Consider the following 26,561-nt stretch of genomic DNA (forward strand, 5'->3'; position numbering starts at 1 on the left):
TTGTTAATTAACTTTACACACTGAACATTTGCGTGCACGCGCTAACACACACACACACACACACACACACACACACAAAATCATCAATTTATGTCTGCTGACATGTACATGCTAATGTACCCCAAAGATGCCTTCCAGCAGCGGTACAAGATTCAGATTTCCTGGAGTGTTAGTGATCTTTATATTGATGGTTTCCTTGAATGTTTCTAGCAACTTCAAAATAAATCAAAATTGTTCACAATTTTATTGTATTCAGAAAATAGATACTGGAACCAAACAGCATCTCCAGTCCACTTAGATTCTATTCACCAGCCATTATAGTGGAGTTAATGTATAGCCCAACTGTTGCAAGTATATATGGCAAAAACATACAATGACAATTTGGAAGATACTATGAAATGTAAATGTGTATTAAGACACATTTAAAAAAATGTTTAAAACAGTACATTAGACTTCACTCCAATGGGATTACATTGTAACTCACTGTCAGACTCTCGGACACTTCCAACCTCTACTCGAACCTATTAACATTCAACATCATGTCTAATTATCAGTCACACCTGCTTCCACTTACAGACTCATTTACCTCTAAGCATGTACAGTTTGTTTTTCTCAGTCTTACCTTCTCAAGTCCCCCCCCCATTACCTGATGCATTTCTCAGTACTGCTTGTTTCTTTGCTTGTTTGTACCATGGTTTTACCTACCCCTCTTATTTTGTATATTTCATTACACCATCATGTAGAGAGTGCAAAATGAAACATACCAGTTTTGGATTGATGTGTGAATAGTTGTTCATCTCTGTGTTAGTATTGTGGTAGATTGGTGGCCTGCCCATTGTGTACCCCACCTCTTGCCCGAAGTGAGCTGGGATTGGCTTCAGTTTCCCCTGCCACCCTGCTGAATAAGTGGTTTATATAATGAATGGATAACAATACAAGTCCAGTCAAACATTCTTTGAAAAAAAAATGGACCTCCATTCCACCTTTAACAGAGCCACACTGGTTCATTGGTAGAGTGCCATCTGCTGGGGAGAAAACAGGATTTTTAATCCTCCTGCCATTGATTTCTTCATATCAGTCTAAAAATGCAGTGACTGAAATCATCTTTATCAATGTCATCAAGCAGGTTGTAGCACAAATAATTAACTCATTACAGTTGTTTCATCAGAAAACTTGTTTCCTCCCTGCAATGGCACTGAAAACTGTTCAGCATTATGGAAGCCAAGTTGAAGCCAAACTACCAGTTTCTTATATCGATGAAGAAGCCTTTTTTTTTTCTTTTTTCTTTTAACACTGTAACAATTCTTGATACTGTTTGTGGAAGATAGAATTTTAAAAAATTAATAAACAAAAACACTGTACTAGCCTGTTACAATCATTAATATACATACATAAACACCATACTACATAATGACTAGCATCTTATAGCATTATTATAGGATCCAGGACACACTATCCCAAACTACAGTAATATTCCAGAATATAGTGATCTTGTAGTAAATCTATAGTGATGTCTGGAGTGTGAGTATATAATATCTTAAAGTACCAACAGTTCAGAATTACTAGGATTTTATCACAGAAAGTGGGAAAAACAGAAACCTTTAGGGTGGTCAATGAAATGTTTCATTCTAGTAGTGTAGTATAATAATAATAATAATAATAATAATAATAATAATAAAAGGATATTTCATAATGGGTGGCATGGTGGTGTAGTGGTTAGCACTATCGCCTCACAGCAAGAAGGTCCTGGGTTCGAGCCCCGGGGCCGGCGAGGGCCTTTCTGTGTGGAATTTGCATGTTCTCCCCGTGTCCGCGTGGGTTTCCTCCGGGTGCTCCGGTTTCCCCCACAGTCCAAAGACATGCAGGTTAGGTTAACTGGTGACTCTAAATTGACCGTAGGTGTGAATGTGAGTGTGAATGGTTGTCTGTGTCTATGTGTCAGCCCTGTGATGACCTGGCGACTTGTCCAGGGTGTACCCTGCCTTTCGCCCATAGTCAGCTGGGATAGGCTCCAGCTTGCCTGCGACCCTGTAGAAGGATAAAGCGGCTAGAGATAGTGAGATGAGATGAATAAACAAAAACACTGTACTAGCCTGTTACAATCATTAATATACATACATAAACACCATACTACATAATGACTAGCATCTTATAGCATTATTATAGGATCCAGGACACACTATCCCAAACTACAGTAATATTCCAGAATATAGTGATCTTGTAGTAAATCTATAGTGATGTCTGGAGTGTGAGTATATAATATCTTAAAGTACCAACAGTTCAGAATTACTAGGATTTTATCACAGAAAGTGGGAAAAACAGAAACCTTTAGGGTGGTCAATGAAATGTTTCATTCTAGTAGTGTAGTATAATAATAATAATAATAATAATAAAAGGATATTTCATAATGGGTGGCATGGTGGTGTAGTGGTTAGCACTATCGCCTCACAGCAAGAAGGTCCTGGGTTCGAGCCCCGGGGCCGGCGAGGGCCTTTCTGTGTGGAATTTGCATGTTCTCCCCGTGTCCGCGTGGGTTTCCTCCGGGTGCTCCGGTTTCCCCCACAGTCCAAAGACATGCAGGTTAGGTTAACTGGTGACTCTAAATTGACCGTAGGTGTGAATGTGAGTGTGAATGGTTGTCTGTGTCTATGTGTCAGCCCTGTGATGACCTGGCGACTTGTCCAGGGTGTACCCTGCCTTTCGCCCATAGTCAGCTGGGATAGGCTCCAGCTTGCCTGCGACCCTGTAGAAGGATAAAGCGGCTAGAGATAGTGAGATGAGATGAATAAACAAAAACACTGTACTAGCCTGTTACAATCATTAATATACATACATAAACACCATACTACATAATGACTAGCATCTTATAGCATTATTATAGGATCCAGGACACACTATCCCAAACTACAGTAATATTCCAGAATATAGTGATCTTGTAGTAAATCTATAGTGATGTCTGGAGTGTGAGTATATAATATCTTAAAGTACCAACAGTTCAGAATTACTAGGATTTTATCACAGAAAGTGGGAAAAACAGAAACCTTTAGGGTGGTCAATGAAATGTTTCATTCTAGTAGTGTAGTATAATAATAATAATAATAATAATAATAATAATAATAAAAGGATATTTCATAATGGGTGGCATGGTGGTGTAGTGGTTAGCACTATCGCCTCACAGCGAGAAGGTTTTGGGCTCGAGCCCAGTCGCCAACAGAGGCCTTTCTGTGTGGAATTTGCATGTTCTCCCCATGTCTGCGTGGGTTTCCTCTGGGTTTGCCGGTTTCCCCCACAGTCCAAAGACATGCAGGTTAGGCTAATTGGTGGCTCTAAATTGACTGTAGATGTGAATGTGAATGGTTGTTTGTCTCTGTGTCGCCCTGCGATGATCTGGTGACTTGTCTAGGGTGTACCCCACCTCTCACCCATAGTCAGCTGGGATAGGATCCAGCTTGCCCGTGACCCTGCACAGGATATATGGTTATGGATAATGGATGGATGGTTATTTCATAATGTTTATTCATCAGTAATTGTTTGGTTTGTCTACTAGTGCAATACTGGCAGAACATGATCTCATCTCATCTCATTATCTCTAGCCGCTTTATCCTTCTACAGGGTCGCAGGCAAGCTGGAGCCTATCCCAGCTGACTACGGGCGAAAGGCGGGGTGCACCCTGGACAAGTCGCCAGGTCATCACAGGGCCGACACATAGACACAGACAACCATTCACACTCACATTCACACCTACGGTCAATTTAGAGTCACCAGTTAACCTAACCTGCATGTCTTTGGACTGTGGGAGAAACCGGAGCACCCGGAGGAAACCCACGCGGACACGGGGAGAACATGCAAACTCCGCACAGAATGGCCCTCGCCGGCCACGGGGCTCGAACCCGGACATTCTTGCTGTGAGGCGACAGCACTAACCATTACACCACCGTGCCGCCCCGCAGAACATGATGACACAAGTAAAAAAGAAGGGGGTGGGTGGGGGTAAATAAGGAGTCATGCCATGTCAAATCAGTCTCCCTAATTCATTAACCAAACTATGACTCACAGGAGAGTTTTGGAATGTGTTAAGAAAAGAGCTGTTGCTTGAGCTGCAAAGATCAGTGGATTTTGATTATGGCATCTTTAACTTAATGCTTATGAACCTCTTCTTGATCAATTAATTAATAGGATCTTACATAGATAATTATATAGGTACAATGTCCTAAATGTTCCATGTAGCACCAAGGGTTCTTTGGGTTAACTTTTAAAGGTTATACATGTAAAATTCAACAATCCCAAATCAGAAAAAGTTGGGACGGTATGGAAAATGTGAATAAAAAAAGAAAACAGGCATTTCTAAATTTACATTGACTTGTATTTCATTGCAGGCAGTATGAAGCCAAAATATTTCATGTTTTGTCTGATCAACTTCACTTCATTTGTTAATATACATCCATTCCTGTGTTTCAGGCCTGTAACACATTCTAATAAATTTGGGTTGGGGGAAATTTAGGGCTAGTAATGAGGTAAACAATTAAATAATTATGTGACTTGAAACAGGTGATGTCAACAGGTAACTGTAATCATGATTTGGTACAAAATCAGTATCCAGGAAAGGCCTAGTCTTTGAGGGGCAAAGATAGGCTGAAGATCTCTAGTTTGTCAACAAATACATGAGAAAATTATTGAAATGTTTAAAAGCAATATTCTTCAAAGAATGGCATGAAGGATCTGGATATTTCACCCTCTAGATTCAAGGAATCTCAAGGAATTTCAGTGCTGAAGGGCAAAGGCAAGGGCGCAAGCCTAAGCTGAACACCCATGAACTCCGATCCCTCAGACAGCACTGCATTACGAATTGCAATTCATCTACAGCTGATATAACCACATGGGCTCTGGATTACTTTGGCAAACCTTTGTCAAGCACTACAATACAGAGTTACATCCACAAATGCCAGTTAAAACTTTACTATGCAGAAAGGAAGCCTTATGTTACAGTAACTGTGTCCAGAAGCGCCGTCGACTTCACTGGGTTCGAAGGCATCTGGGATGGACCATCACACAGTAGAAACATGTATTGTGGTCAGACAAATCAGTATTCCAGGTCTTTTTTGTAAGAAATGGACACTGTGTTCTCCAATCCAAAGACAAAAAGGACCATCCAGACTTTTACCAACAACAAGTCTAAAAGCCAGGGTCTGTCATGGTAGGGGGTTTGTGTCAGTGCCCTTGGCAAAGATAACTTACACTTCTGTGATGGCAGCATTAATGTAGAAAAGTACATTGAGATTTTGGAGCAATGTATGCTTCCTTCAAGATGACATCTTTTCCAGGGATATGTCAACAAGACAATGCAAAACTGCATTCTGCACATATTATAAAGGCATGGCTGTGGAAGAAGAGGGGGCCTGTCCCCTCTGTCCCCAATAGAGAATGTGTGGAGAATTTTGAAACAAAAAATATGACGACTACCCCGTACTGTGGCACACCTTAAGACATGTTTGTATGAAGAATGGGACAAGAATAACACATGAAACAGTTCATCACTTGGTGTTTTCAGTCCCTAAACATCTTTTAAATGTTGTGAGAAGGAATGACATAAATTAGTTTTGAAATGGGTTGCAAGAATCAAAATTGAAATAAGTGCTTATTTTGGAGGAAAAAATGTCAATAATAAAATTAATGAGGTAAACCATCCAATAATGGGCTGCTGTGCAGTTTTGAGTGCAAAATACAGGTCAAATATTATTTACAAATCATTGTTTTCAGTTTTAATTTCAACTTCAACATAACATGACAACTTCTTCTGATTTGGGGTTTTACAACAAATGATTTCCATTTCAGAAAAGATTCTAAGTAGAACCTCTTTATAAAGATAGAACAGTTTACCATCCAGTTTGATCACCATCCAGACTTTGTCATGGTCAAGTGTCCACATGCTTTTGTCCATATAGTATATTTCATCTCATCTCATTATCTCTAGCCGCTTTATCCTTCTACAGGGTCGCAGGCAAGCTGGAGCCTATCCCAGCTGACTATGGGCGAAAGGCGGGGTACACCCTGGACAAGTCACCAGGTCATCACAGGGCTGACACATAGACAACCATTCACACTCACACCTACGGTCAATTTAGAGTCACCAGTTAACCTAACCTGCATGTCTTTGGACTGTGGGGGAAACCGGAGCACCCGGAGGAAACCCATGCGGACACGGGGAGAACATGCAAACTCCACACAGAAAGGCCCTCGCCGGCCCCGGGGCTCGAACCCAGGACCTTCTTGCTGTGAGGCGACAGCGCTAACCACTACACCACCGTGCCGCCCTAGTATAGTTCATGTAACTAATAAAACATAGCACCACTTCATAAAGCACAGGCTACTTTATTAATTAGCTCAGTGTGTTACTCTGTAGCCCAATGTCATACATTTCAGTGAAACCTCATATTTTCTGGTATGTTTGTACTAATAAGTTAGTGGACTGATGCTAGTGCTTGCTGAACATCCCATTCCAAAACTATAGGCATTAATATGGAGATAGTCCCCTCTTTGCAGCTATAACAACCTCAACTCTTTTAGTAAAGTTTTCTACTAAATTTTGGAACATGGCTGTTGGGTTTTGCCCAATCAGCCACAAGAACATTAGTGAGGTTGGTCACTGATGTTGAATGAGAAGGCACAGACTTCCAATTCATCCCAAAGATAAGATTCAGCAAATAAGGATGAGTCCAAGGCAGGATATTCAAGTTCTTCCACACCAACTTTGGCAAACCATTTCTTTATCTACCTCACTTTGTGCAAAATATAACATTGCAGCATATAAAGTCATTCTAAACAATTATGTGCTTCCAGCTTTGTGACAACAGTTTGAGGAAGGTAGTGTCATGGGCGGGTTTGCTTCTAACCATATAGTATAGTATAGTATAGTATTAGTATAGTATAGTATAGTATAGTATAGTATAGTATAGTATAGTATACAATTGACATTTCACATATACAAAAATGTATTCATATTCAGTTGAAAGTCACACTTGGAAGACACTCTGGACACTTACAGTAATGCTTGCTAACTTTAGGACTGCAGTTGTCATGAACAGTTTTGAACTCAAGTTTCCATTAATGAAGAGTTTATAACATCAACGAAACTGACTTCATGTTAAAACTGTTAATGTTATAGTCATGTTGTCTGTTGTTGTCCAGGTGAGGATGGGTTCCCTTTTGGGTCTGGTTCCTCTCGAGGTTTCTTCTTCGTGTCATCTGGGGGAGTTTTTCCTTGCCACCATTGCCATGGGCTTACTCACTGGGGATAGATTAGGGATAAAATTGTCTCATGTCTTGAGTCATTCAGATTCTGTTAAGCTGCTTTGGGACAACGTCTATTGTTAAAAGCGCTATACAAACAAACTTGACTTGACTTGACATCATATTCATAAATATGAATATATTCAAACAATCACCCATATGTGGGAGCTCAGTGCACACAGGGGCATTGTTACACTGGAGCATTTTAGGCCTCTTCAGTTCAGTTCCAGTGAAGGGAAATTGTAAAGCTGCAGCATACAAAGACATCCTATACAATCGTGTGCTTGGAAATTTGTGGCAACTGTTTGGGGAAGAATCACATTGGTGTGATGGTCAGGAGTCCATAAACTTTTGGTCATATAGAGTATGTATGCTGTCATTAAATTATACACATTTATCAATTAAAAAAACAACAACAACCACAACAACCTACTGAAAGTGTTGTCTCAAGCCAAATCATCTTTCTTATAAAGAGAAGTGTTAATTTCATTCATTCATTCATTTTCCTTCCTTTTTTCCTGCTGGGGTCACAGTCTCACTCAACTTATGCTTGAGCTATATTTAAAACTGTTTGCATTCTTTCAGAACATACAGTTTGTACAGATGTATTTTATGGTATAGTTAAAACACACAACTATCAATGTATTTGGTCAGCATTTTTATTCTTGAATGAGATACAGAGAGGGGCGGCACGGTGGTGTAGTGATTAGCACTGTCGCCTCACAGCAAGAAGGTCCTGGGTTTGAGTCCAGCGGCCGGCGAGGGCCTTTTTGTGTGGAGTTTGCATGGTGTCCCCGTGTCCATGTGGGTTTCCTCCGGGTGCTCCGGTTTCCCCCACAGTCCAAAGACATGCAGGTTAGGCTAATTGGTGGCTCTAAATTGACCATAGGTGTGAGTGTGAATGGTTGTTTGTCTCTGTGTCAGCCCTGCTGTGACCTGGTGACTTGTCCAGGATGTACCCCACCTCTCACCCATAGTCAGCTGGGATAGGATCCAGCTTGCCTGCGACCTTGTAGGACAGGATAAGCGGCTACAGATAATGGATGGAACTTGGTGTAAAGTCAGCACAGACAGTGGGGCACTTTTATAGCTCCATATGCAGCTCAGGAAAACTCCTTTTTCTTTCTGGTATCATTCTAGAAGTGTGTATGTGACCTTTTATTTTATTTATTTATTTATTTATTTATTTATTTTAAATCCCAGTTCTTTCCTATGGAAAGTTTGACTAGTCAACACTTCCATGGGAAATTTTAACCATTCACATCTCCTCGTGCATGCACAGAATCCCACCTGCTCTGCAAAATACTTTTTTTTCTAAACCTGCCTACTCCTACAAAATGTTTACCCAGTCCAACCCACCCCAACATAAAATTTGACCAATCACCTGATCCTGAAGGAATTTTGACCAATCTTGTCAAATCCTGCCCATTTCTGCACAGTACCACAGTTATTATTGTCTTTTTTTTTTTACCAGTCCTGCCTGTTTCTACAGAAAGATTAACCATTTATACCTATTCCAACAGAAAGTCTGACCAATCACACCTGCTCCTGAAGAAATTCTGATCAATCCCACTCACTCCCGTAGACACACTTTGTCAGAGGTACACATTTTAGTGTGTATTTTTTAACCTGGAAATGTGCATGCCGTGCACCTTTAAAGTATTACTTTAAAACTTATTTAAAAGGTACAAGAGTGGATATTAAGATCTACTTATGTACTTTAATCAATTTCCAACTACCCTACACATTACCATGTAAAATAAACACACTAAAACTATGAAAAATGTAGCCTTTAGTGTCCCATTTCAGTGGAACTTTTTTTTTTTCCTGACGGCGTATCTGACTGGTCCTACATCATGAAAATAAAAGCAAATCCTGATCCTGTGATTTTTTTTTTTTTTTACTTGGGTCATGTGAGATCTGATTTACTATGCACATCTATTTATCGCTCCCTCTTTCAACACACCACACAGACCATATACATTCACAAGCCAATTTATTAGGAACAGCTGCTCATTCGTGCATTACTCCAATCAGCCAATAATATAGCAGCAGTGTCTGCATAAAATCATGCAGATACAGGTCAGGAGTTTCAGTTAACGTTCACATCAAACATCAGAACAGGGAAAAAGTTTGATCTCTATGACTTTGTCCGTGGCATGGCTGTTGGTGCCAGATGGGCTGGTTTGAGTATTTCAGAAACTGCTAGTCTCCTGGGAATTTCTCTTGAATTTACAAGGAATGGTGTGGGGGAGAAAACTTCCAGTGAGTGACATTTCTGTGGGCAGAAACACCTTGTAGATAAGAGAGTTTAGAGGAGAACGGCCAAATTCGTTTGAGCTTTCAGGAAAGTTTCAGTAACAGCAAGCTCTTTAAAATTACGGTGAGCAGAAATGCATGTCAGAATGCATAGAACATCAGACCTTGAGGTGGCTGGGTTACAACAGCAGAAGAGCACATTGTGTTCAACTTCTGTCAGCCAACAATGGGAATCTGAGGTTTCAGTGGGCACTGACTCCCCTAAAGACTGTTGAAATGAAAAACATCGCATGATCTCTTGAATCTTGATTACTGTTGCAACATGCAGATACTGTAGTAGGTTCAGAATTTATCATCAGCAGCATGAATCCAGGGACCCAACCTGCCTTGTGTCAACAGTTCAGCCCGATGGTGATGGCGTAATGTTGTGGAGAATAGATTTGCTTCATGTAGCTGCCATAGATCTGAAAATATTAATTATTTTGCTCAATCAATATTGAAATAATGGAACCACACAGTAAAATATTTCAGGACATACACACAGACCGAGCTGGTATTGCTGCTGTCCACGCTTCAGGGCACGTACATGATGCAGGACTCACTAGGGCCTCATTGGACTGCTGTCTGTGTGGCTGAGTGGAAGCGCATGGCTGTAAATCACTCCCAGTCTATCTGAAGCACCTGTCAGTGTAGTGGAGTCGCTCAGCAGGGGGGCCTTTCACTCACTCCACACACACATGCACACACACCTTGTAAGAGACAGGATGCACCATACACTGATGCAAATGGGCTAAATACAGCATGCACTCATGTATGGAGCGTATCAAATTCAAGGCAGTTTTATGAGTGATTGTGAATAACGTTGTCAGTTTATAACAAGGCATGATGTTACATCTATTTATTATGAGCATAGCAGCCTGTCTTATAAAACTCACCAAAGTTATTCTATCCCTTCTTATCTCACATTTTTACATGAAAAAATTATATATATATATATATATATATATATATATATATATATATATATATATATATAAGTATGGAGAGTCAATTATATTCATGGTGCTGTATAGAAAATGTACAGTAGTTTTGATGACACCTCTGAAAATAATTTATTTAATGAGACAGCATGAAGATTAATACAGTCTTACGAAAATATCCGACTGAATTCATTAATCTATTAATCATGAATGCTCATTACAAACTGAGCTATTACATTCTTTTCATTGTGCAGTGCTAATCAGCTAACAGAAATACTCTGTGTGCCCACTATATCCACAAGCTTGTGAAGACCTAGCGTAAAAATGTGAGACACAATTATACATTTGTCATGTCTTACCAATTAACCCAATATACGTATGAGCTGCACAAAAACCTGGAATACATGGCTGCGTGTCAACTATTACATGCATATGGTACAAAGACACTCAAAGGATCTTTCTCTCCACCTCTCATCTCTAAAAACGGAACACTCAAAGGAACATATTGCAATAGAACCAGACCCTGCCTTTCTCTGGCAGCGGCCAACACTCTGAGCATGGGCCAATGAAAACACATAGTCCCCCGTCTCCACTTTTAATTGGGATATTTTAGGGCTATTAGCAGCGGAGGCTGTGTGCCTACACACAGTTCCCTTGGAAACACTATTAACCCACTGCTCCATCCTGTTGCTGCACTAGGTACTGCTTGGTAATTCAGGATGATTTACTTTAACCAGATAAACAAGGTTAGAGAGGATGGGCTTGACATTTCCAGCAGATGAAGAGGATGAACTAAGACTATTCCATCAGAACTGGAACGATGCCACCTCTAGTAAAGCTGCTGTTTTTAGCTGTGAGTTTGGAGAAGGGAATGAGCCATTTGTCTCCATGGAATAGACTATAAGCCTACACCATATGTTATGCCAGCGTTGATTACAGTTTCATAAGGGCCCACCTTGTTTGGCAAACAAAGATTATCTGAATATTTGAGGATATGTTTTTAACGTTTAGATGTCCAACCACACACCTAATAAAGAGAAACATATTAAATACTTTATGTATTATAATCAAAAAGTATAAATTGTCAAGGTAGGCTTATTGGTACCAGTTACATATTGCCATCTGGTGGATGCAAAAGTAATGACGGGCAAATTAATTCATACAAACAGCAGTATTTTGACACCAAGCCAAATGTAAACGAGAGAAACATGAAGACTCTCATTCGAAATAAGAATCAGTGCATGTACCATCACTGAAAATTGCTTCTCTTTAAAGAAAAAACAAGCATGCACAACATTATATTAAAACAGAACTCAGTAATGCTGAGGTGACCATATATATATATATATATATATATATATATATATATATATATATACAATATATATATATATATATATATATATATATATATATATATATATATATATAAAATCAGTGTATTGCACTACTCATTATCAGCCAATGGGAATTGTTCAATGGTTCAATAGTTGAGGTGCAACTGGTTATGAAAAGAAATCCCATCATCAACACCAATGTCAAATAACGGTGAAGACACTGGATTACTGATCGGCAGGTAGCGAGTTCAAACCCCGGCACTGTGAAGCTGCCACTGCTGGACCTTTAAGCAAGACCCTTAAAGCCAAACAAAACTCAACAAATAAACTCCATTATACTGATACATGGGCAGCACGGTGGTGTAGTGGTTAGTGCTGTTGTCTCACAGCAAGAAGGTCCGGGTTCGAGCCCCATGGCCAGCGAGGGCCTTTCTGTGCGGAGTTTGCATGTTCTCCTCATGTCCGCATGGGTTTCCTCTGGGTGCTCCAGTTTCCCCCACAGTCCAAAGACATGTAGGTTAGGTTAACTGGTGACTCTAAATTGACCGTAGGTGTGAATGTGAGTGTGAATGGTTGTCTGTGTCTATGTGTCAGCCCTGTGATGACCTGGCGACTTGTCCAGGGTGTACCCCGCCTCTCGCCCATAGTCTGCTGGGATAGGCTCCAGCTTGCCCACGACCCTGCACAGGATAAGTGGTTATGGATGGATACTGACACATAATATCCATACAAGACTTGTTCACATTTGTACCTGTGTACAGATTTTATTTTAAAAGAAAAACAATGCCCCTGGGTCCTGCCATCTCACTCTCTCTGAGGTTCGAATATTGCACTCTGAGCACAAATTACATGAGAGAATCCGAGATTGTGACGTCACTTACACCCTACATGACTTACTGAGATTAGTAGAGCTCGTGGACACATCGTTCCTAAATTATTGCAAACAGTCCTAAAGATGCCGAGTGTCAAGTGTTTGACTGTAAAAATAAGTCTGATCTTTGATCATTTTATGTGACAGGGTTTTGTTTTTATTCACTGAGAAAAGAGATCTTTTTAGATGACAAGAATCATATTGCTATGACAATGATCACTGTCTACTAGTCTCTGTGTCAGTACTGTGTGCGCGTTATCTAGCCAAGTGAGATTTAAACTTCATAAATTGAAGTCTGTTGATTCACGTATTTTGTTGCCAGTAAAAATCACACAGTTACAGAAAATTTCTGATTAGAGTTTTAGAATTATAAACCTTTATTTGTCACATATACATTACAGCTGAGTGAAATTAATTAACTTTCTATTTAACCTACCCAAAGCAGTGAAAATGCACAGACAGAGAGAGAGAGCGCAGTGGTGCCCAGTGATTTTTTTTTAATAGGATTAGAAGCCTTTATTTGAAGGCAAACAGCGTACTAGTGAACCGGTAACGTTAGAGCCAGATATCTGGTTTCAGCACATCAGGGCACTTGCTGTAATTGACATCCAGCGTTTATTTTTAGGGTTTTGTTTGACTTTAACTGCTCAGTTGTATAAATGAGATAAATGTAGGTCACTCTGGATAAGGGTTTATGCTTTAAATGTACATCTTAATTCAAATTTGCACAAATGTTACACATGAAATTCATCCAGTATAACAGTATATATTTGCTTCTCCATAAAAGAATGCATCTGAGTATGAAATTGGTAGTAATCTAAAAGTGATTTACAAGTAATCAAATTAGGTCCTCTCTCTCTCACTCACATCAAAGAGAGAGAGAGAGAGAGAGAGAGAGAGAGAGAGAGAGAGAGAGAGAGAATGTGTGTGTGAATACAGTAAGTCTTAGAATTATAGGATAAAGAAAAAATAAGTAGTATGTATTAATTATTAAAGCTAGAATGCCTTCCAGATTTTTAAAGTGTAGGTCATCTCATTATCTCTAGCCGCTTTATCCTGTTCTACAGGGTCGCAGGCAAGCTGGAGCCTATCCCAGCTGACTACGGGCGAAAGGCGGGGTACACCCTGGACAAGTCACCAGGGCTGACACGGAGACAAACAACCATTCACATTCACATCTACGGTCAATTTAGAGTCACCAGTTAACCTAACCTGCATGTCTTTGGACTGTGGGGGAAACCGGAGCACCCGGAGGAAACCCACGCAGACACGGGGAGAACATGCAAACTCCACACAGAAAGGCCGTCGCCGGCCACGGGGCTCAAACCCGGACCTTCTTGCTGTGAAGCAACAGCGCTAACCACTACACCACCGTGCTGCCCAGTGTAGGTCATAAAAAGAATCTTCCCTGACACTCAATTATTTTTGTTTAGTGGACCAAAAGCTACTGAATCCGAATCACAGACTTCCAATTTTATTAGTTTTTTAAAAGTAGAATTATTAATAAATCTAGGGCCATGTGGCCCTAAAGCCTCTGCTATTTTTTCCTGCTTCGTCATGACCCAATTCAAGATACTACGTCATGCATCACATGGTGGTCTTTTCCCGTTTACACAAGGCATTGTGGGATACAAATTTGAAACAGGACAGAAAAATGGAGGACGTGAGTGCGCAAATGAAACGTGAAAGACCGACTACAGTAACGGAAAGCGAGAAGAAAAGATGTTATGTTGCAAAGGAAAGGAAACGCAGAGCCAAACTAATAAATATCGGCGGTCAGCGAGCACCTCGGTGTGATCAGCTGTTCGTTTAGCAACAGAATGATGGAACTGTCAGTGCACAGTCAAGGTAAACCTGTAGATGGCAGTAATGCAACACTGGATGCCAGCTGCTGTAAAACCCAAAAGAAGAAGAAGGAAAAGGAGGTGGTGGTAAACCTGCACATGTGCACACGGACTTCCTCTGTCTGCTTGACTGCGTGAAGCGAGCGATTTCATGCACATTTTTTGCTTGGGAATCCCCTCAAATTAAATAACTTCCCAACCACAGAATGGCCCAGATTTTTTTTTTTTGAGATATTGCAGAAACAAACATGCATCACATTGAGCAAATTTCAAAGGGAACTAAATTTCACCGATTTTATGAAATCGAAAGGCCATCTAGCTTTAAGTAAAAATTATAGTGCTTCTAAATGGAATTATTATCCCAAAAGAAATAAACATAATTACTGGCACCCCAATTTCTAGCACAAGTTGGTGAATGAACATTGGTCATACCTCCGTGCAAATTATTGGGGTTTGCACTTAAAATTTTCAATCAGCTTTTTCACCAGGAGATGGAGATTAAATGGCAAAACACTTCAGTCAACCACTTTACTGTTAATGTGGAAGTGTGCTATAAATCATGGGTATGATGAATGATCCAGTCTCCTGGCAGACCAGGGGTTTGGCCAACATATTTTTGAAAATTCATTATGCATGACTCATAAACTTTGCAATTGTCCTAGGACCACTGACAGCTAAGCCATCACAGTATTTTACAATAGATATGGTGCCTTTTTTATTATATGAACCCATTTTTTCTTCACACAACACATATCTGTGATGACTGCCGGCTAAAAGTTCTATGTTGGCCTCATCTGACCACAGTACCAAATCCCAGTCAATGTGCCAACACCATTTGGCAAACCCCAGGCGCTTCAATTTATTCCTATGAAACAGTAGGGGCTTTCTTATGGCAATCCTTCCAAATAGCTTTTTGGCATGGAGGTTTTGACAAATAGTGTTTTTTGTGTTGGCAAGATCTTCAGAATGCAACCAATACTTTAACTGTGTACTTTGTGTTCTTCCTACTAAATTAACCACTTAGTCTAATAAGTTTTCTAAATTATTGCTATAATAGCGGATAGCATTATTTGTAAGGTGTTGTGTGCATTTGTTTTCTGAAGATCAGCAATATTCATTAGTTATTAAATTTGTGTTTGTGAAAAATAAAGTACAAGTACATAATGATTCATCATGGGGGGGGGGGGGGGGGGACAACAACAACTTAGGGCTGTTGTAACTTGTTTCCAATGAAAGCTTGATGAAATAAATGATGGTTATCACATTCCCAAGAGATTTAATACTAAATATCACGCCCTAATATTGTTTTATTGTGACTGTTAGTATTTTTTCTCCTTCATATACAGTATGTCAATAATTGACACATTTCAGTCCAGTAATGTATATAAGCTAGATAATCAGTAGAATATTATTTTTCATAGCTCCGGTGAAGCCTCGGGTCAGTGAAATATGCTTCAGAAAAGTGATCAAATTGAGGAGTTACAGGAAGGTTGACTGTGAGAGCTGTCTGCCATACAGTATTAATAAAGCTGGTTGTGGAGGCGTGACAGAAAATATTACTATCCAGCAAGCTGTCCTGATCAAAAGGTCACAACAGCACACACTCCAGATGTGTGAATCTCAATTAAGTCCACACCTGCGATGGAAAAGTGTAATAATTAATATATGCAATATTATTCTTTCAAAATGTGGGTGTAATCTTTGGGGGTGGGGGGATAAAAGCACCATCATTCTCTTCGCTATTAAAAGACAGTTTAATTAACCAATTTCAGAAATTCCACAAGCTAATGCAGACTTTCTCTACCCATTTACTTATATAATTTTATGAACAAGTTCGTGATACAAATCTGTAATAATCCTCTGTATGCTGCCAAACCGTTAGTACATATTGAGGTAGCGTCTGATCTTTATCACAGTCGTGATTTGATGGACACTGGGCTCAGAGTCCCCTGCTTGTAACAGAGGCTAGAAAAACACTTTCCCCCCCTTCAGTAACACAGTGTGGATTAATATGGTGTGAAAACTCCTTTGAAGACATGCAGATTCCTGATGATGTTGTCTTAGCCAAAACAATACTTTATAAAAAATTATTTCTTGGTTATAAAATCTCACTCACTCACCTCCCTAACTGATATTGAACTCTAGAATGATTGATACCTAAATATAAAGAAAATAAATGCAGGGGGCGGCACGGTGGTGTAGTGGTTAGCGCTGTCGCCTCACAGCAAGAAGGTCCGGGTTCGAGCCCCGTGGCCGGCGAGGGCCTTTCTGTGTGGAGTTTGCATGTTCTCCCCGTGTCCGCGTGGGTTTCCTCCGGGTGCTCCGGTTTCCCCGACAGTCCAAAGACATGCAGGTTAGGTTAACTGGTGACTCTAAATTGACCGTAGGTGTGAATGTTTGTCTGTGTCTATGTGTCAGCCCTGTGATGACCTGGCGACTTGTCCAGGGTGTACCCCGCCTTTCGCCCGTAGTCAGCTGGGATAGGCTCCAGCTTGCCTGCGACCCTGTAGAAGGATAAAGCGGCTAGAGATAATGAGATGAGATAAATGCAGGAGATATTGTTTATTAACTGTAAAGCATTTTAAATAAATGGAATTATCCATAATTTCAGGTTCAGTTTAAATGAACCAATACAAAACATGCCACATTTTCCCTGAAAGAAATGAATGAAAAAATAATTGGCCCCACTAATTCTAGAAAGGACACTGTCGGTCTTTCCCTGTAATACACAGGTTGCTATCTGTATTTTTATTGCTAATATATCAGCTTTGGACGGAGTATTCTAATTAAATCGTCCACAGCTTCCTGTACAACTATTTCAATAAACAGTTTGTCAACTGTTTGGTGTGGATTCACAGCTCTATCTGCTGGTCATATGCAGCATCACAGTTTAGATTTCGGCAACAAAAGCTCGCCATCATTGACGACCTCTGTTGAGGAGTATAGTCATTAAAGTCCCATCTGAATCGAACATGTTGGCAGGAATGCAGAGAGGTAGGCCAAATGAAAACGGAGGGGTGTGACCGGGTAGACAGCAATCAAGACAAAAACAATAACAGCTGGCTGGCCTCTAGCAAAACTGCACAAAAACAACACAGTCTGCCGATTGCCGAAGCCAGGACTGAATAATCCTGAGCTATAGTGTGGCAAGCTCTCAAGTAGAACTCGTATGCCTGTCCATTTTCATAGATAATTAGAGACATCATAAACTTCTAACCAAAATACTCTATAAATGGTCTCCAAATGGTTTCTTAAAAAGCCACCAGGCACTTTCAGCAGCTTGAGAGTATCGATTCATTCAATGTGGCCTTTAAAGAGCTGAGAAAACAAACAAAGATATAAAAGATGAAAATGGCTGGTGACTGATATGAAGCATCCATCATTAACTTCGTGCATCTTTCCTGCATCGACTTGCAGAAATTAATTGAGTGGCACAGAGAGGCCGGTGGACAGCCCGAGGCTAGACTGCCTCCACCGTCTGTTCCTCGTGTCTCACACAGACATGAGCCCACTAAACTGCTGATGCCAAAAACTCACTATGCCACTCTGTGCAAGTCCACTTCTCACTAAACAAAAGACTGCTCCTCTTCGTATTATATACATCTCCATATCAAACTAAAAATCAATCAATCAATGTGTACAACACCACCAGATCACCATTTGTATACTACGGTAAGTGGGGAAACTGGGAAAATCCACACATTAATGAGAAACATGTCAAAACTGATGATTTGTCTACTCATGCTTTTGTGCAGTGCCTGTGGCACAGTATAAAGAAATGATTCAAGTGTCCCATTTTGCTCGGTTTAACCAAGTATTTTAATATGACTTGAGGATGGAGAGACTGCAGACAACCCCGTACCTTATCCACGCCACGAAAATGTTATTACTGTATCTAGTATATAGCAGGACATGAGAGCAAATGCAGATTAAGGCATATCAATAAGGAGATCATTTTGTATACTTTTTCAGCAACAGTGTGTCTTAACCTACAGTCATGGGGAAAAGAAAGCACACCCTCCTTCAGTTCTACACATTGTATTTACCAGGGCCTAAATAACAATTGTGTGGTTCTCAACAACCTCCATCAACAAAACAGATTTCAATTCACACTATTTTTTTTAAACCAAAAAGTAAACCAACATTCAGAAACCAAGTGGGGGAAAAAAAATAAGTACACCCTACTTCCACAATCATTAAGACTGTAATCATGGGCGCCGCCAGGGGGGGAAAGGTTAGAACAATTCTAGGGGCCCAGCACTGCCATGGGGCCCTTTAAGGGGCTGATAATATGCTTTTGATGATTTTAATAAGACTTTTGAAATAACAACAATGCAATATTCCATCTGGTAAAATGAGCTAATTGAACAAGGTTGTCTATTTCTTGAGTTCTTCAACATACTGTATTGTCATTTAACTCTCCACCTTTTGCGAAATGGTACGGTCCAGTTCTGGTAGAAGCGCGATATGTTAAATCTGTGTGCTGATCAGTGCAACGCTACTTGCTGCTGTGTCGCGGTGCAGCAGCCAGCCAGCAGTGGAGTGCGTACAGTCTATGATCGCTAAATATGAAGAGTGGCTGTCAAAAACGTAAAGAAAGGCAGCTGAAAGCTGAGAGGGACCGGAGAGGCAGGCAACTGGTCACTCAGTTTTAACCAAAGAAAGGTAGCTAATCGCTCACGTGTGTTCAAAATATCAGCGAATGGTAAATGAACAGTATGACCGTGGTTGGATTAGCCTATCAAGAGAACACTTTTACAGTTTGTACAGTGACATTTTTTCCATTTTAATAACTGAACTGACTTGTGTGATAAACAAGATGAAATATTACGTTATGCTGGTGCTAATAACTAGTGCTCATAACCAGTTTCATAACTAATGGGGTGCCCTAAATATGCACAGATTCAGCCTCAGGGGGACCTCCGCCCTACCAAACCACTGAACCTCCCTTTGGAGAAGGAGGTAAGCAGCAATACAACCCATAAATGCTTTAGGATTGAAGTTTTTAATGAGCGAGCGCCATATACAGTTTGCTAGATTAAAGTGTTGCTAATAACGGATACCAGTCAAGTGTTTGACATGGTTATGTGTGTGGAATGTTCACACGTTCTAAACCATTGGTTTCAACCATTGGTTAATACATAAAATGTAATAAAGTCACAAACTCAAGGTCCATGGGCTATCAAAAGTCAAATAATGACAATAGTGCAATTGTGACGAGTGTGGGCAAAGTTGGGGGGCCCAAAATTCTAATCTTTCATGGGGCCCAAAATTTCTGGCGGCACCCCTGACTGTAATTAGCAGCCAGGTGTTGAAATAAATGAAATGCATAGAATTAGTTACCTCTATACAAGCGGAACATTTGGCAGTTTGGTGTTCTGGAGCACTCAGGTGTGTTTTTACATCATGTCAAGAAGAAAAGACATCAGCTATGACCACAGAGAAGTGACTTCACTTTTTCACTTTTTTATTATTATTATTATTATTATTCCAAATTTAGTCTGCAGCAGACATCAAGACATGTCAAGATACATTAAAAACAAGAGGTATAAAAACACAGCAGATATAAACAGACATATTCCACAACACACAAACAAAGGTACTCCTACCACACTGAACCAGAAACTAAAACATTAAAAACAGCACAGTAAACAAATGACAACAGATAAAATAATAATAATCCGGGTATGAAAAATAAAAAATCCAAAGCTATCTCACAAGCTACACATAAAAGAAACAAGTTAGCCAACTAAATTAAGCTGCTTAATGGCCACAGGAATAAAAGTAGTTCTGGCACACCTTGTATTTACTCTCAGCATTCGAAAATGGCGGCCAGAAGGAAGGAGACTAAACACTTTAAAAAGTGGATGATCAGGGCAATTAAGTATTTGTTGAGCCTTACTGGTGACGCGCTTACTACAGATATCCTGCAGCCAGGCTTGCTGCACCCCAGTTACATTTCTCACCACTTTGACCAATTTTGCTAGCCTATTTTTACTGGACACTGGTAAGACTATTGTACGGTACCAAGCCACAATGCAAAACACTGATAAAACAAACTCATTAAAACGTTACGCACGCTAAACGACTTCATCTTTCTTAGAAAGAAAAGCCGCTGCTGGACCATTTTACAAACAGGGTCAGTGTCGGGTTCAAAACAATGTATTGTCAATAATGTTTCCCAAATATTTATAATGAGAAGCAATCTCAACATCTTTCTCCTGAACAACTGCATGTGTGTCACACCAGGCTGTGACCTGTGAAAATCATGTCTTTAGTCTTGAACACGTTTATTGATAGTTAAAAATCTTTGCACCAAGCACTGAAGTCATCATCTACAGGACCATGCCCAATCACATGGTTATTTAAAAGACTCACAATGACTGAAATTTACTGATGATACAGAGTGACTCCTACAATCATTTGTGTAGAAGATAAAAAGCAATGGTGAAAGGATGCAGCCCTGTGGGAAACCAGTGGAAGAGAATTGTTTCAAGCATAAAATGTTGCTGCTCGTTAATTTAGTAAGGTTTATAAGGCCATCTCCAAACAATTTGAAATTCACCATTCTGCAGTGAAAAGGTCTGTTCACAAATGGAGAGACTTCAAGACAGTTGCCAACCCCTCCATTCTCTTCCATTGCTCCAGGGTCCAGTTCTGATGCTCACTTGGCCATTGTTCACAGCAGTGGTCAGGGGTCAGCATGGACACTCTGGCCGGTTTGCGTCTACGCAGCCCCATACGCAGCAAGCTGCGATGCACTGTGTGTTCAGACACCTTTCTATCACAGACAGCATTAACTTTTTCAGCAATTTGTGCTACAGTAGCTTTTTTGTGGGACTGGACCAAATGGGCTATTGTTCTCTCCCCACATGCATCAATGAGCCTTGGGCGCCCATGACCTTGTCGTCGGTTCACCAGTTGTCCTTCCTTGGACCACTTTTGATAGGTACTAACCACTGCAGACCGGGAACACCCCACAAGAGCTGCTGTTTTGGAGATGCTCTGGCCCAGTCTTCTAGCCATCACAATTTGGCCCTTGTCAAAGTCACTCAGATCCTTACGCTTGCCCATTTTTCTTGCTTCCAACACATCAACTTCGAGAACTGACTTCACTTGCTGCCGAATATATCCCACCCCTTGACAGATGCCATTGTAACAAAATAATCAAAAGTTATTCACTTCACCTGTCAGTGATTTTTAATGTTAAGGCTGACGGGTATAGATGGCCATTGCATATGGTCAGAAAATAATCGCCCTATTCAATTCTGTGGTCTTAAAAACCACTGTGACCTCGATCCTCTAGAAAGCCCATCATTTTAAAAGCCACGGACCGTCAACTGTTCTTCCTTCACAGTGTTTATCTGTTTAGGCACAAAGACAATAAAAAAGGGAATATTAATACATTAATAATGCCGTCATAGTTTCCAGCTAATTTTACAAACAAAACAAAAAAAACAAAGACAAGAAAGGTTCACCTCAATCAGAAACTGGCAAATATTTTTTTTCTTTGGTCGCCTTTCAACTGGATCACCTCACCATATTCAGGGTACCTGATCACAGGACCATCACAGGCAAATTCCTGCCCAAACCATATAACCCAATTAAGAATAATACATTTACAAAAAAAAAATAAAAAATACAAAAATTAGTTTTATCCTTTAATGAAAGGAAAAAGTTTTCTTCTTTTATAGTTACCTTTTTGAAGGCTTTCACAAGCTTTTTCTTGTCATAATCATCTGCAATTCCTTCCATTGTAGTTAGTATCTTGTCCCCAGTTCATTGTTGAGTCTTTATGTGGATCTTATCCTCCGTCCCAACTGGGAGCAAGTTGTCATCCTTCGTTGCATCAGCAAAGGGATCTGAAAAAGTGATAAATCCCATAATAGTGAAACACAAACTTATAAAGAGGCCCAAGGCTCACCACACTCCCACATCTCTACAACTCTTTGGACCATCTAACATACACAATGCAGCATTCTAACCAAAACCATGGACACTAAAGGTCTATATTCTAATGAAAAATTCAAGACTATAATAACCCTGTTCAGTTCGCAAACTTTTGCCTTCCTTTAACTGTAAAAATTCCATGGACACCGTCAGCACTAAATTTTATAAAACTAATCCACTTGTTCAACATGTTCAATAATATCTTGGCCATTTACTGGAGCAACAGAGTACATTTTAACCCTGAACTTCCTCAACATGACATTCACTCTTACTTGTCAGAGTTACAGAGGTTTAGATTAAAGCTAGACGGCCTTTCGATTTCATAAAATCTGTGAAATTTAGTTCCCTCTGAAATTGTCATTGTGATACATGTTTATTTCTGTAATATCTTTAAATAAATAAATAAATAAATAAATAAATAAATAAAAGGCCATTCTGTGGCTGGGAAGCTATTTAACTTGAGGGGATTCCCGAGCAAATAATGTGCATGAAATCGCTCGCTTTGCGCAGTCAAGCAGACAGAGGAAGTCCAGTGTGCGCATGTGCAGGTTGACCTTCTTCTTTTGGGTTTTACTGCAGCTGACATCCACAGTGTTGCATTACTGCCATCTACAGGTTTACCTTTGACCGTGCACTGGCAGTTCCATCATTCTGTTGCGAAACGAACAGCTGATCACACCAAGGTGCTCGCTGATCGCCGATATTTATTAGTTTGGTCCTGCGTTTCCTTTCCTTCACAATATAACGTCTTTTCTTCTCACTTTCCGCTACTGTAGTTGGTCTTTCCAGTTTCATTCATGTCCTCCATTTTTCTCTCCTGTTTCAAATTTGTATCCCACAAGCCTTGTGCGAGCGGGGAAAGCCCACCACGTGATGCATGATGTAGTAACTTGAATTGGATCATGGTGAAGCAGTAAAAAATAGCAGAGAATTTAGGACCACATGGCCCTAAATTCATTAATTGTTCGATTAAAAAAAAAAACTAATAAAACTGGAAGCCTGTGATTCGAATTCAGTAGCTTTCAGTCCACTAAACAAAAATAATTGGGTGTCAGGGAAAATTCTTTATGACCTACACTTGAAAAATCTGAAAGGCAGTCTAGCTTTAAAGCCCATCCATTATCCGTAACCGCTTATCCTGTGCAGGGTCGCGGGCAAGCTGGAGCCTATCCCAGCTGACTATGGGCGAGAGGCGGGGTACACCATGGACAAGTCGCCAGATCATTGCAGGGAAAACAACCATTCACACCTACGGTCAATTAACCTAACCTGCATGTCTTTAGACTGTGGGGAAAACCAGAGCACCCAGAGGAAATCCACACAAACACGGGGAGAACGTGCAAACTCCACACAGAAACGCCCCGTCGGCTGCTGGGCTCAAACCCAGAACCTTCTTGCTATGAGGCAACAGTGCTAACCACTACACCACCGTGCTGCCCACCTTTAAAGCCATTTCATTCAAGGGGGGGGGAACCATAGTTGCTGTATCTGCACCCCCATTATGGGGAAAGAAGCATGACACCATGAGTACAGGGAGAATTCATGTGCTGCTGCACCTAACCATGTTACTTAAAGAGCATGGACAAAATCAATTTTGTTCAGTACAGTTCTGCAGTGCTTCAGGACACATTAAGATGTGAAAGTGTGCTTAGCTCTGGGCTATGTCAATGGCATGATAAACATCTACACCATCTTTACCAACAGTTGAACATGCATGCTGAAACCTCAGCTTATCAGCACATTCAACAACTTAAAGGAGATACGCAGAACCTTTATTTTTAAATACATTTCTGAGTGGATAGTATCTTCATCCTTGACTCTTGTATGCTGCATAAATGGGAATTAAAAAAAAAAAAAAAAATACATATATATATATATATATATATATATATATATATATATATATATATATATATATATATATATATATATACACACACACATATATATACACACACACACACACGTACTGCAAAGTTTGCTGAGCCAGCCAGCCCTGAGTGCGACATCACAGTGGTAACCGGTTTTAAGGCCGAGGCCTTTGACAGCTATAGACCAAAGTCACATAAATAAAAATTTATGGTGAAAGTAAGAAATACCATTACCGACTTGCTCAACTAAGACTGATTTGGCTTCACTGATTGTGGGTTGACTCTCATTAAAACAGGATAGGTGTTATAACTTATGCAACATACATGTACGCGTTTTCACTGATAAAACGTAAAAGGCTAATTAAATAATCAGATGAACTGAGACAATCACATTCTGAAACAAATTAAATAATCTTATACCGGTAACTTAAACACACAATACAAGTTACATGTATTAATCTAAATGCAGGTAAACAATGAGTTGTTTTTGTTGTTTTGTATCCAAATGAGAGTCGGAGCTTACCCGTCTGTGTTCTCGCTTCTTGAAGGCCGACCTTGTGGCCGATTGTTTTGAAACAATCTGACTTTCAGTTGTTCGTTCAGTTCTCCGTTTATTCACTTCTTCCACGTAAGGGCGAGATCTTGCTGCTGAGGCGAGCATATCCAGCGGAGAAATCAGACGGCTGGTCCACTCATTCTCCATTTTCTCCATACGGAGTACTCTGTCATTACTGCTCAGCTCAGGCAATTACTAAAACCCTGGACGGGACGTCACCAGTTTTAGCAACAACTGCAGGGAGGTCACTGCCCGAGCGATAATAAGTCACGTCCCGTTCCATCCCGGGTTTTACAAACAACCCTCGGCTCACACTCCAAGAGAACTGGTGCAACTGAACTTACTTTCCTTTTCTTGTAGTTTCCTTTTCCTTTAATTGTTGGTACTGCACCCTCTTTCAGTACGGGCTTATAGCCAACGCTCCTCAACAGATCAGAGGTCTTGTATGAGTCTTCAGTAAAATGTGCAGAGCAGAGGAGAGACCACTTCATAGGCGCCCAATGTGCCCATGAATTTCTCACAAAACGCATCCAAATCTTTGCAGTTTGAACATTCTTGGACCATGAATGCAACGTAAATCCACCTTTTGTTGTGTTGCTGCACCCTCCAGCAACACATCTATGTGGCACGGCGATAAATTAATTCAAAATGGAAGCTCAAAGTTGCAGTCAGCTCTGTGTTTTAATCAGGGCTTTGAACCGGTTCAAGGAACGAAAACGAAAACCGGGAACTTTTTCTATTTCACATGGAACAGAAACGAAACCAGAAACTTTATTATTTTTTATGTTCCGGAACAGAAACGCTTATTAAAAATAATGGTAACCGGTTAATACCGATTTTTATTTCGTTCCTCAAAGTTTCTGTAGCCTACAAATAGTCATTCTTCTCCTGCGCAAGTTTCTATGACCCGCTGGGGTTCACTTCCTGTGTGACGTTCGCTGATTGAATGGAGAGAGCGGGAAGGTGGACTACTATCACGTCTCCATTACTGAGTGTCTGAGCAAAGAAGAGCCTGAACGATGCAGCCTCCCTATTGGCTGTTTGTAAAAATGTATCAGTTGTTGCCCTTTCCACGGGAATCATCGCGGGCTCGAGAGACGAGACCTGACGAGTTAGTTCGTTGGTAGCAGAACAAAATGTCTGGACACAAATCGGGTTTTCAGAAAAGGAAAGAAAATAAACGGAGGGTCAAAAATACAAAAAAGGAGGCAGAAAATGCAAAACGAGTTTTAAGGTAGGACAAATGGTTACTTTTCTGAGGCAGCCCGCCGTGGCTGCCTGCAGGCTTATTTATTATAGCCCATGTAGTTAAAATAGTTGAAATAAAATGTTTATAGTTATAGTTATGTGATGGTTGTCCTGATTTAGACTGTTTTTTTTTGGGGGGGGGGGGGTTGCGCGATGTTGCACCCGGGTCCAGATTAGGGCAGAACCGGCCCTGGCTACATTTCAGCTGTAGTTTGTTATGAATGTATGTACTTGCATAGATGTGTACTTCCAATATGGCGCCTAACAAAATCTCGCGGCGCGGTGACGTCATGCGGTAGCCCTCTATAGGGCCTGACTAGCCTTTGGTAACACACTAAACGAATTATCTTTCATTTTT

General features: G+C 40.4%; 1 protein-coding gene across 4 annotated transcripts in view; it reads right to left on the minus strand.

Annotated features, from left to right (window-relative positions):
* Nucleotides 1–854: 854 nt before the first annotated feature.
* Nucleotides 855–26,561, minus strand: part of irgq1 (immunity-related GTPase family, q1) — a 49,196-nt gene continuing 23,489 nt past the window's right edge. For 3 of the 4 annotated variants that reach the window (XR_009654749.1, XR_009654750.1, XR_009654751.1), the window contains 3 exons: nt 22,277–22,440; nt 22,057–22,160; nt 20,072–21,942 (listed from right to left, as the gene is read on the minus strand). The gene's annotated coding sequence lies outside the window, so the exon portion shown is untranslated. Of the gene's footprint in view, nt 899–20,071; nt 21,943–22,056; nt 22,161–22,276; nt 22,441–26,561 lie in introns of those variants that run through there. The other variant, XR_009654748.1, reaches the window with a different exon arrangement.

The sequence above is a fragment of the Neoarius graeffei genome, chromosome 5 (assembly GCF_027579695.1).
Source record: "Neoarius graeffei isolate fNeoGra1 chromosome 5, fNeoGra1.pri, whole genome shotgun sequence".
Classification (NCBI taxonomy): domain Eukaryota; kingdom Metazoa; phylum Chordata; class Actinopteri; order Siluriformes; family Ariidae; genus Neoarius; species Neoarius graeffei.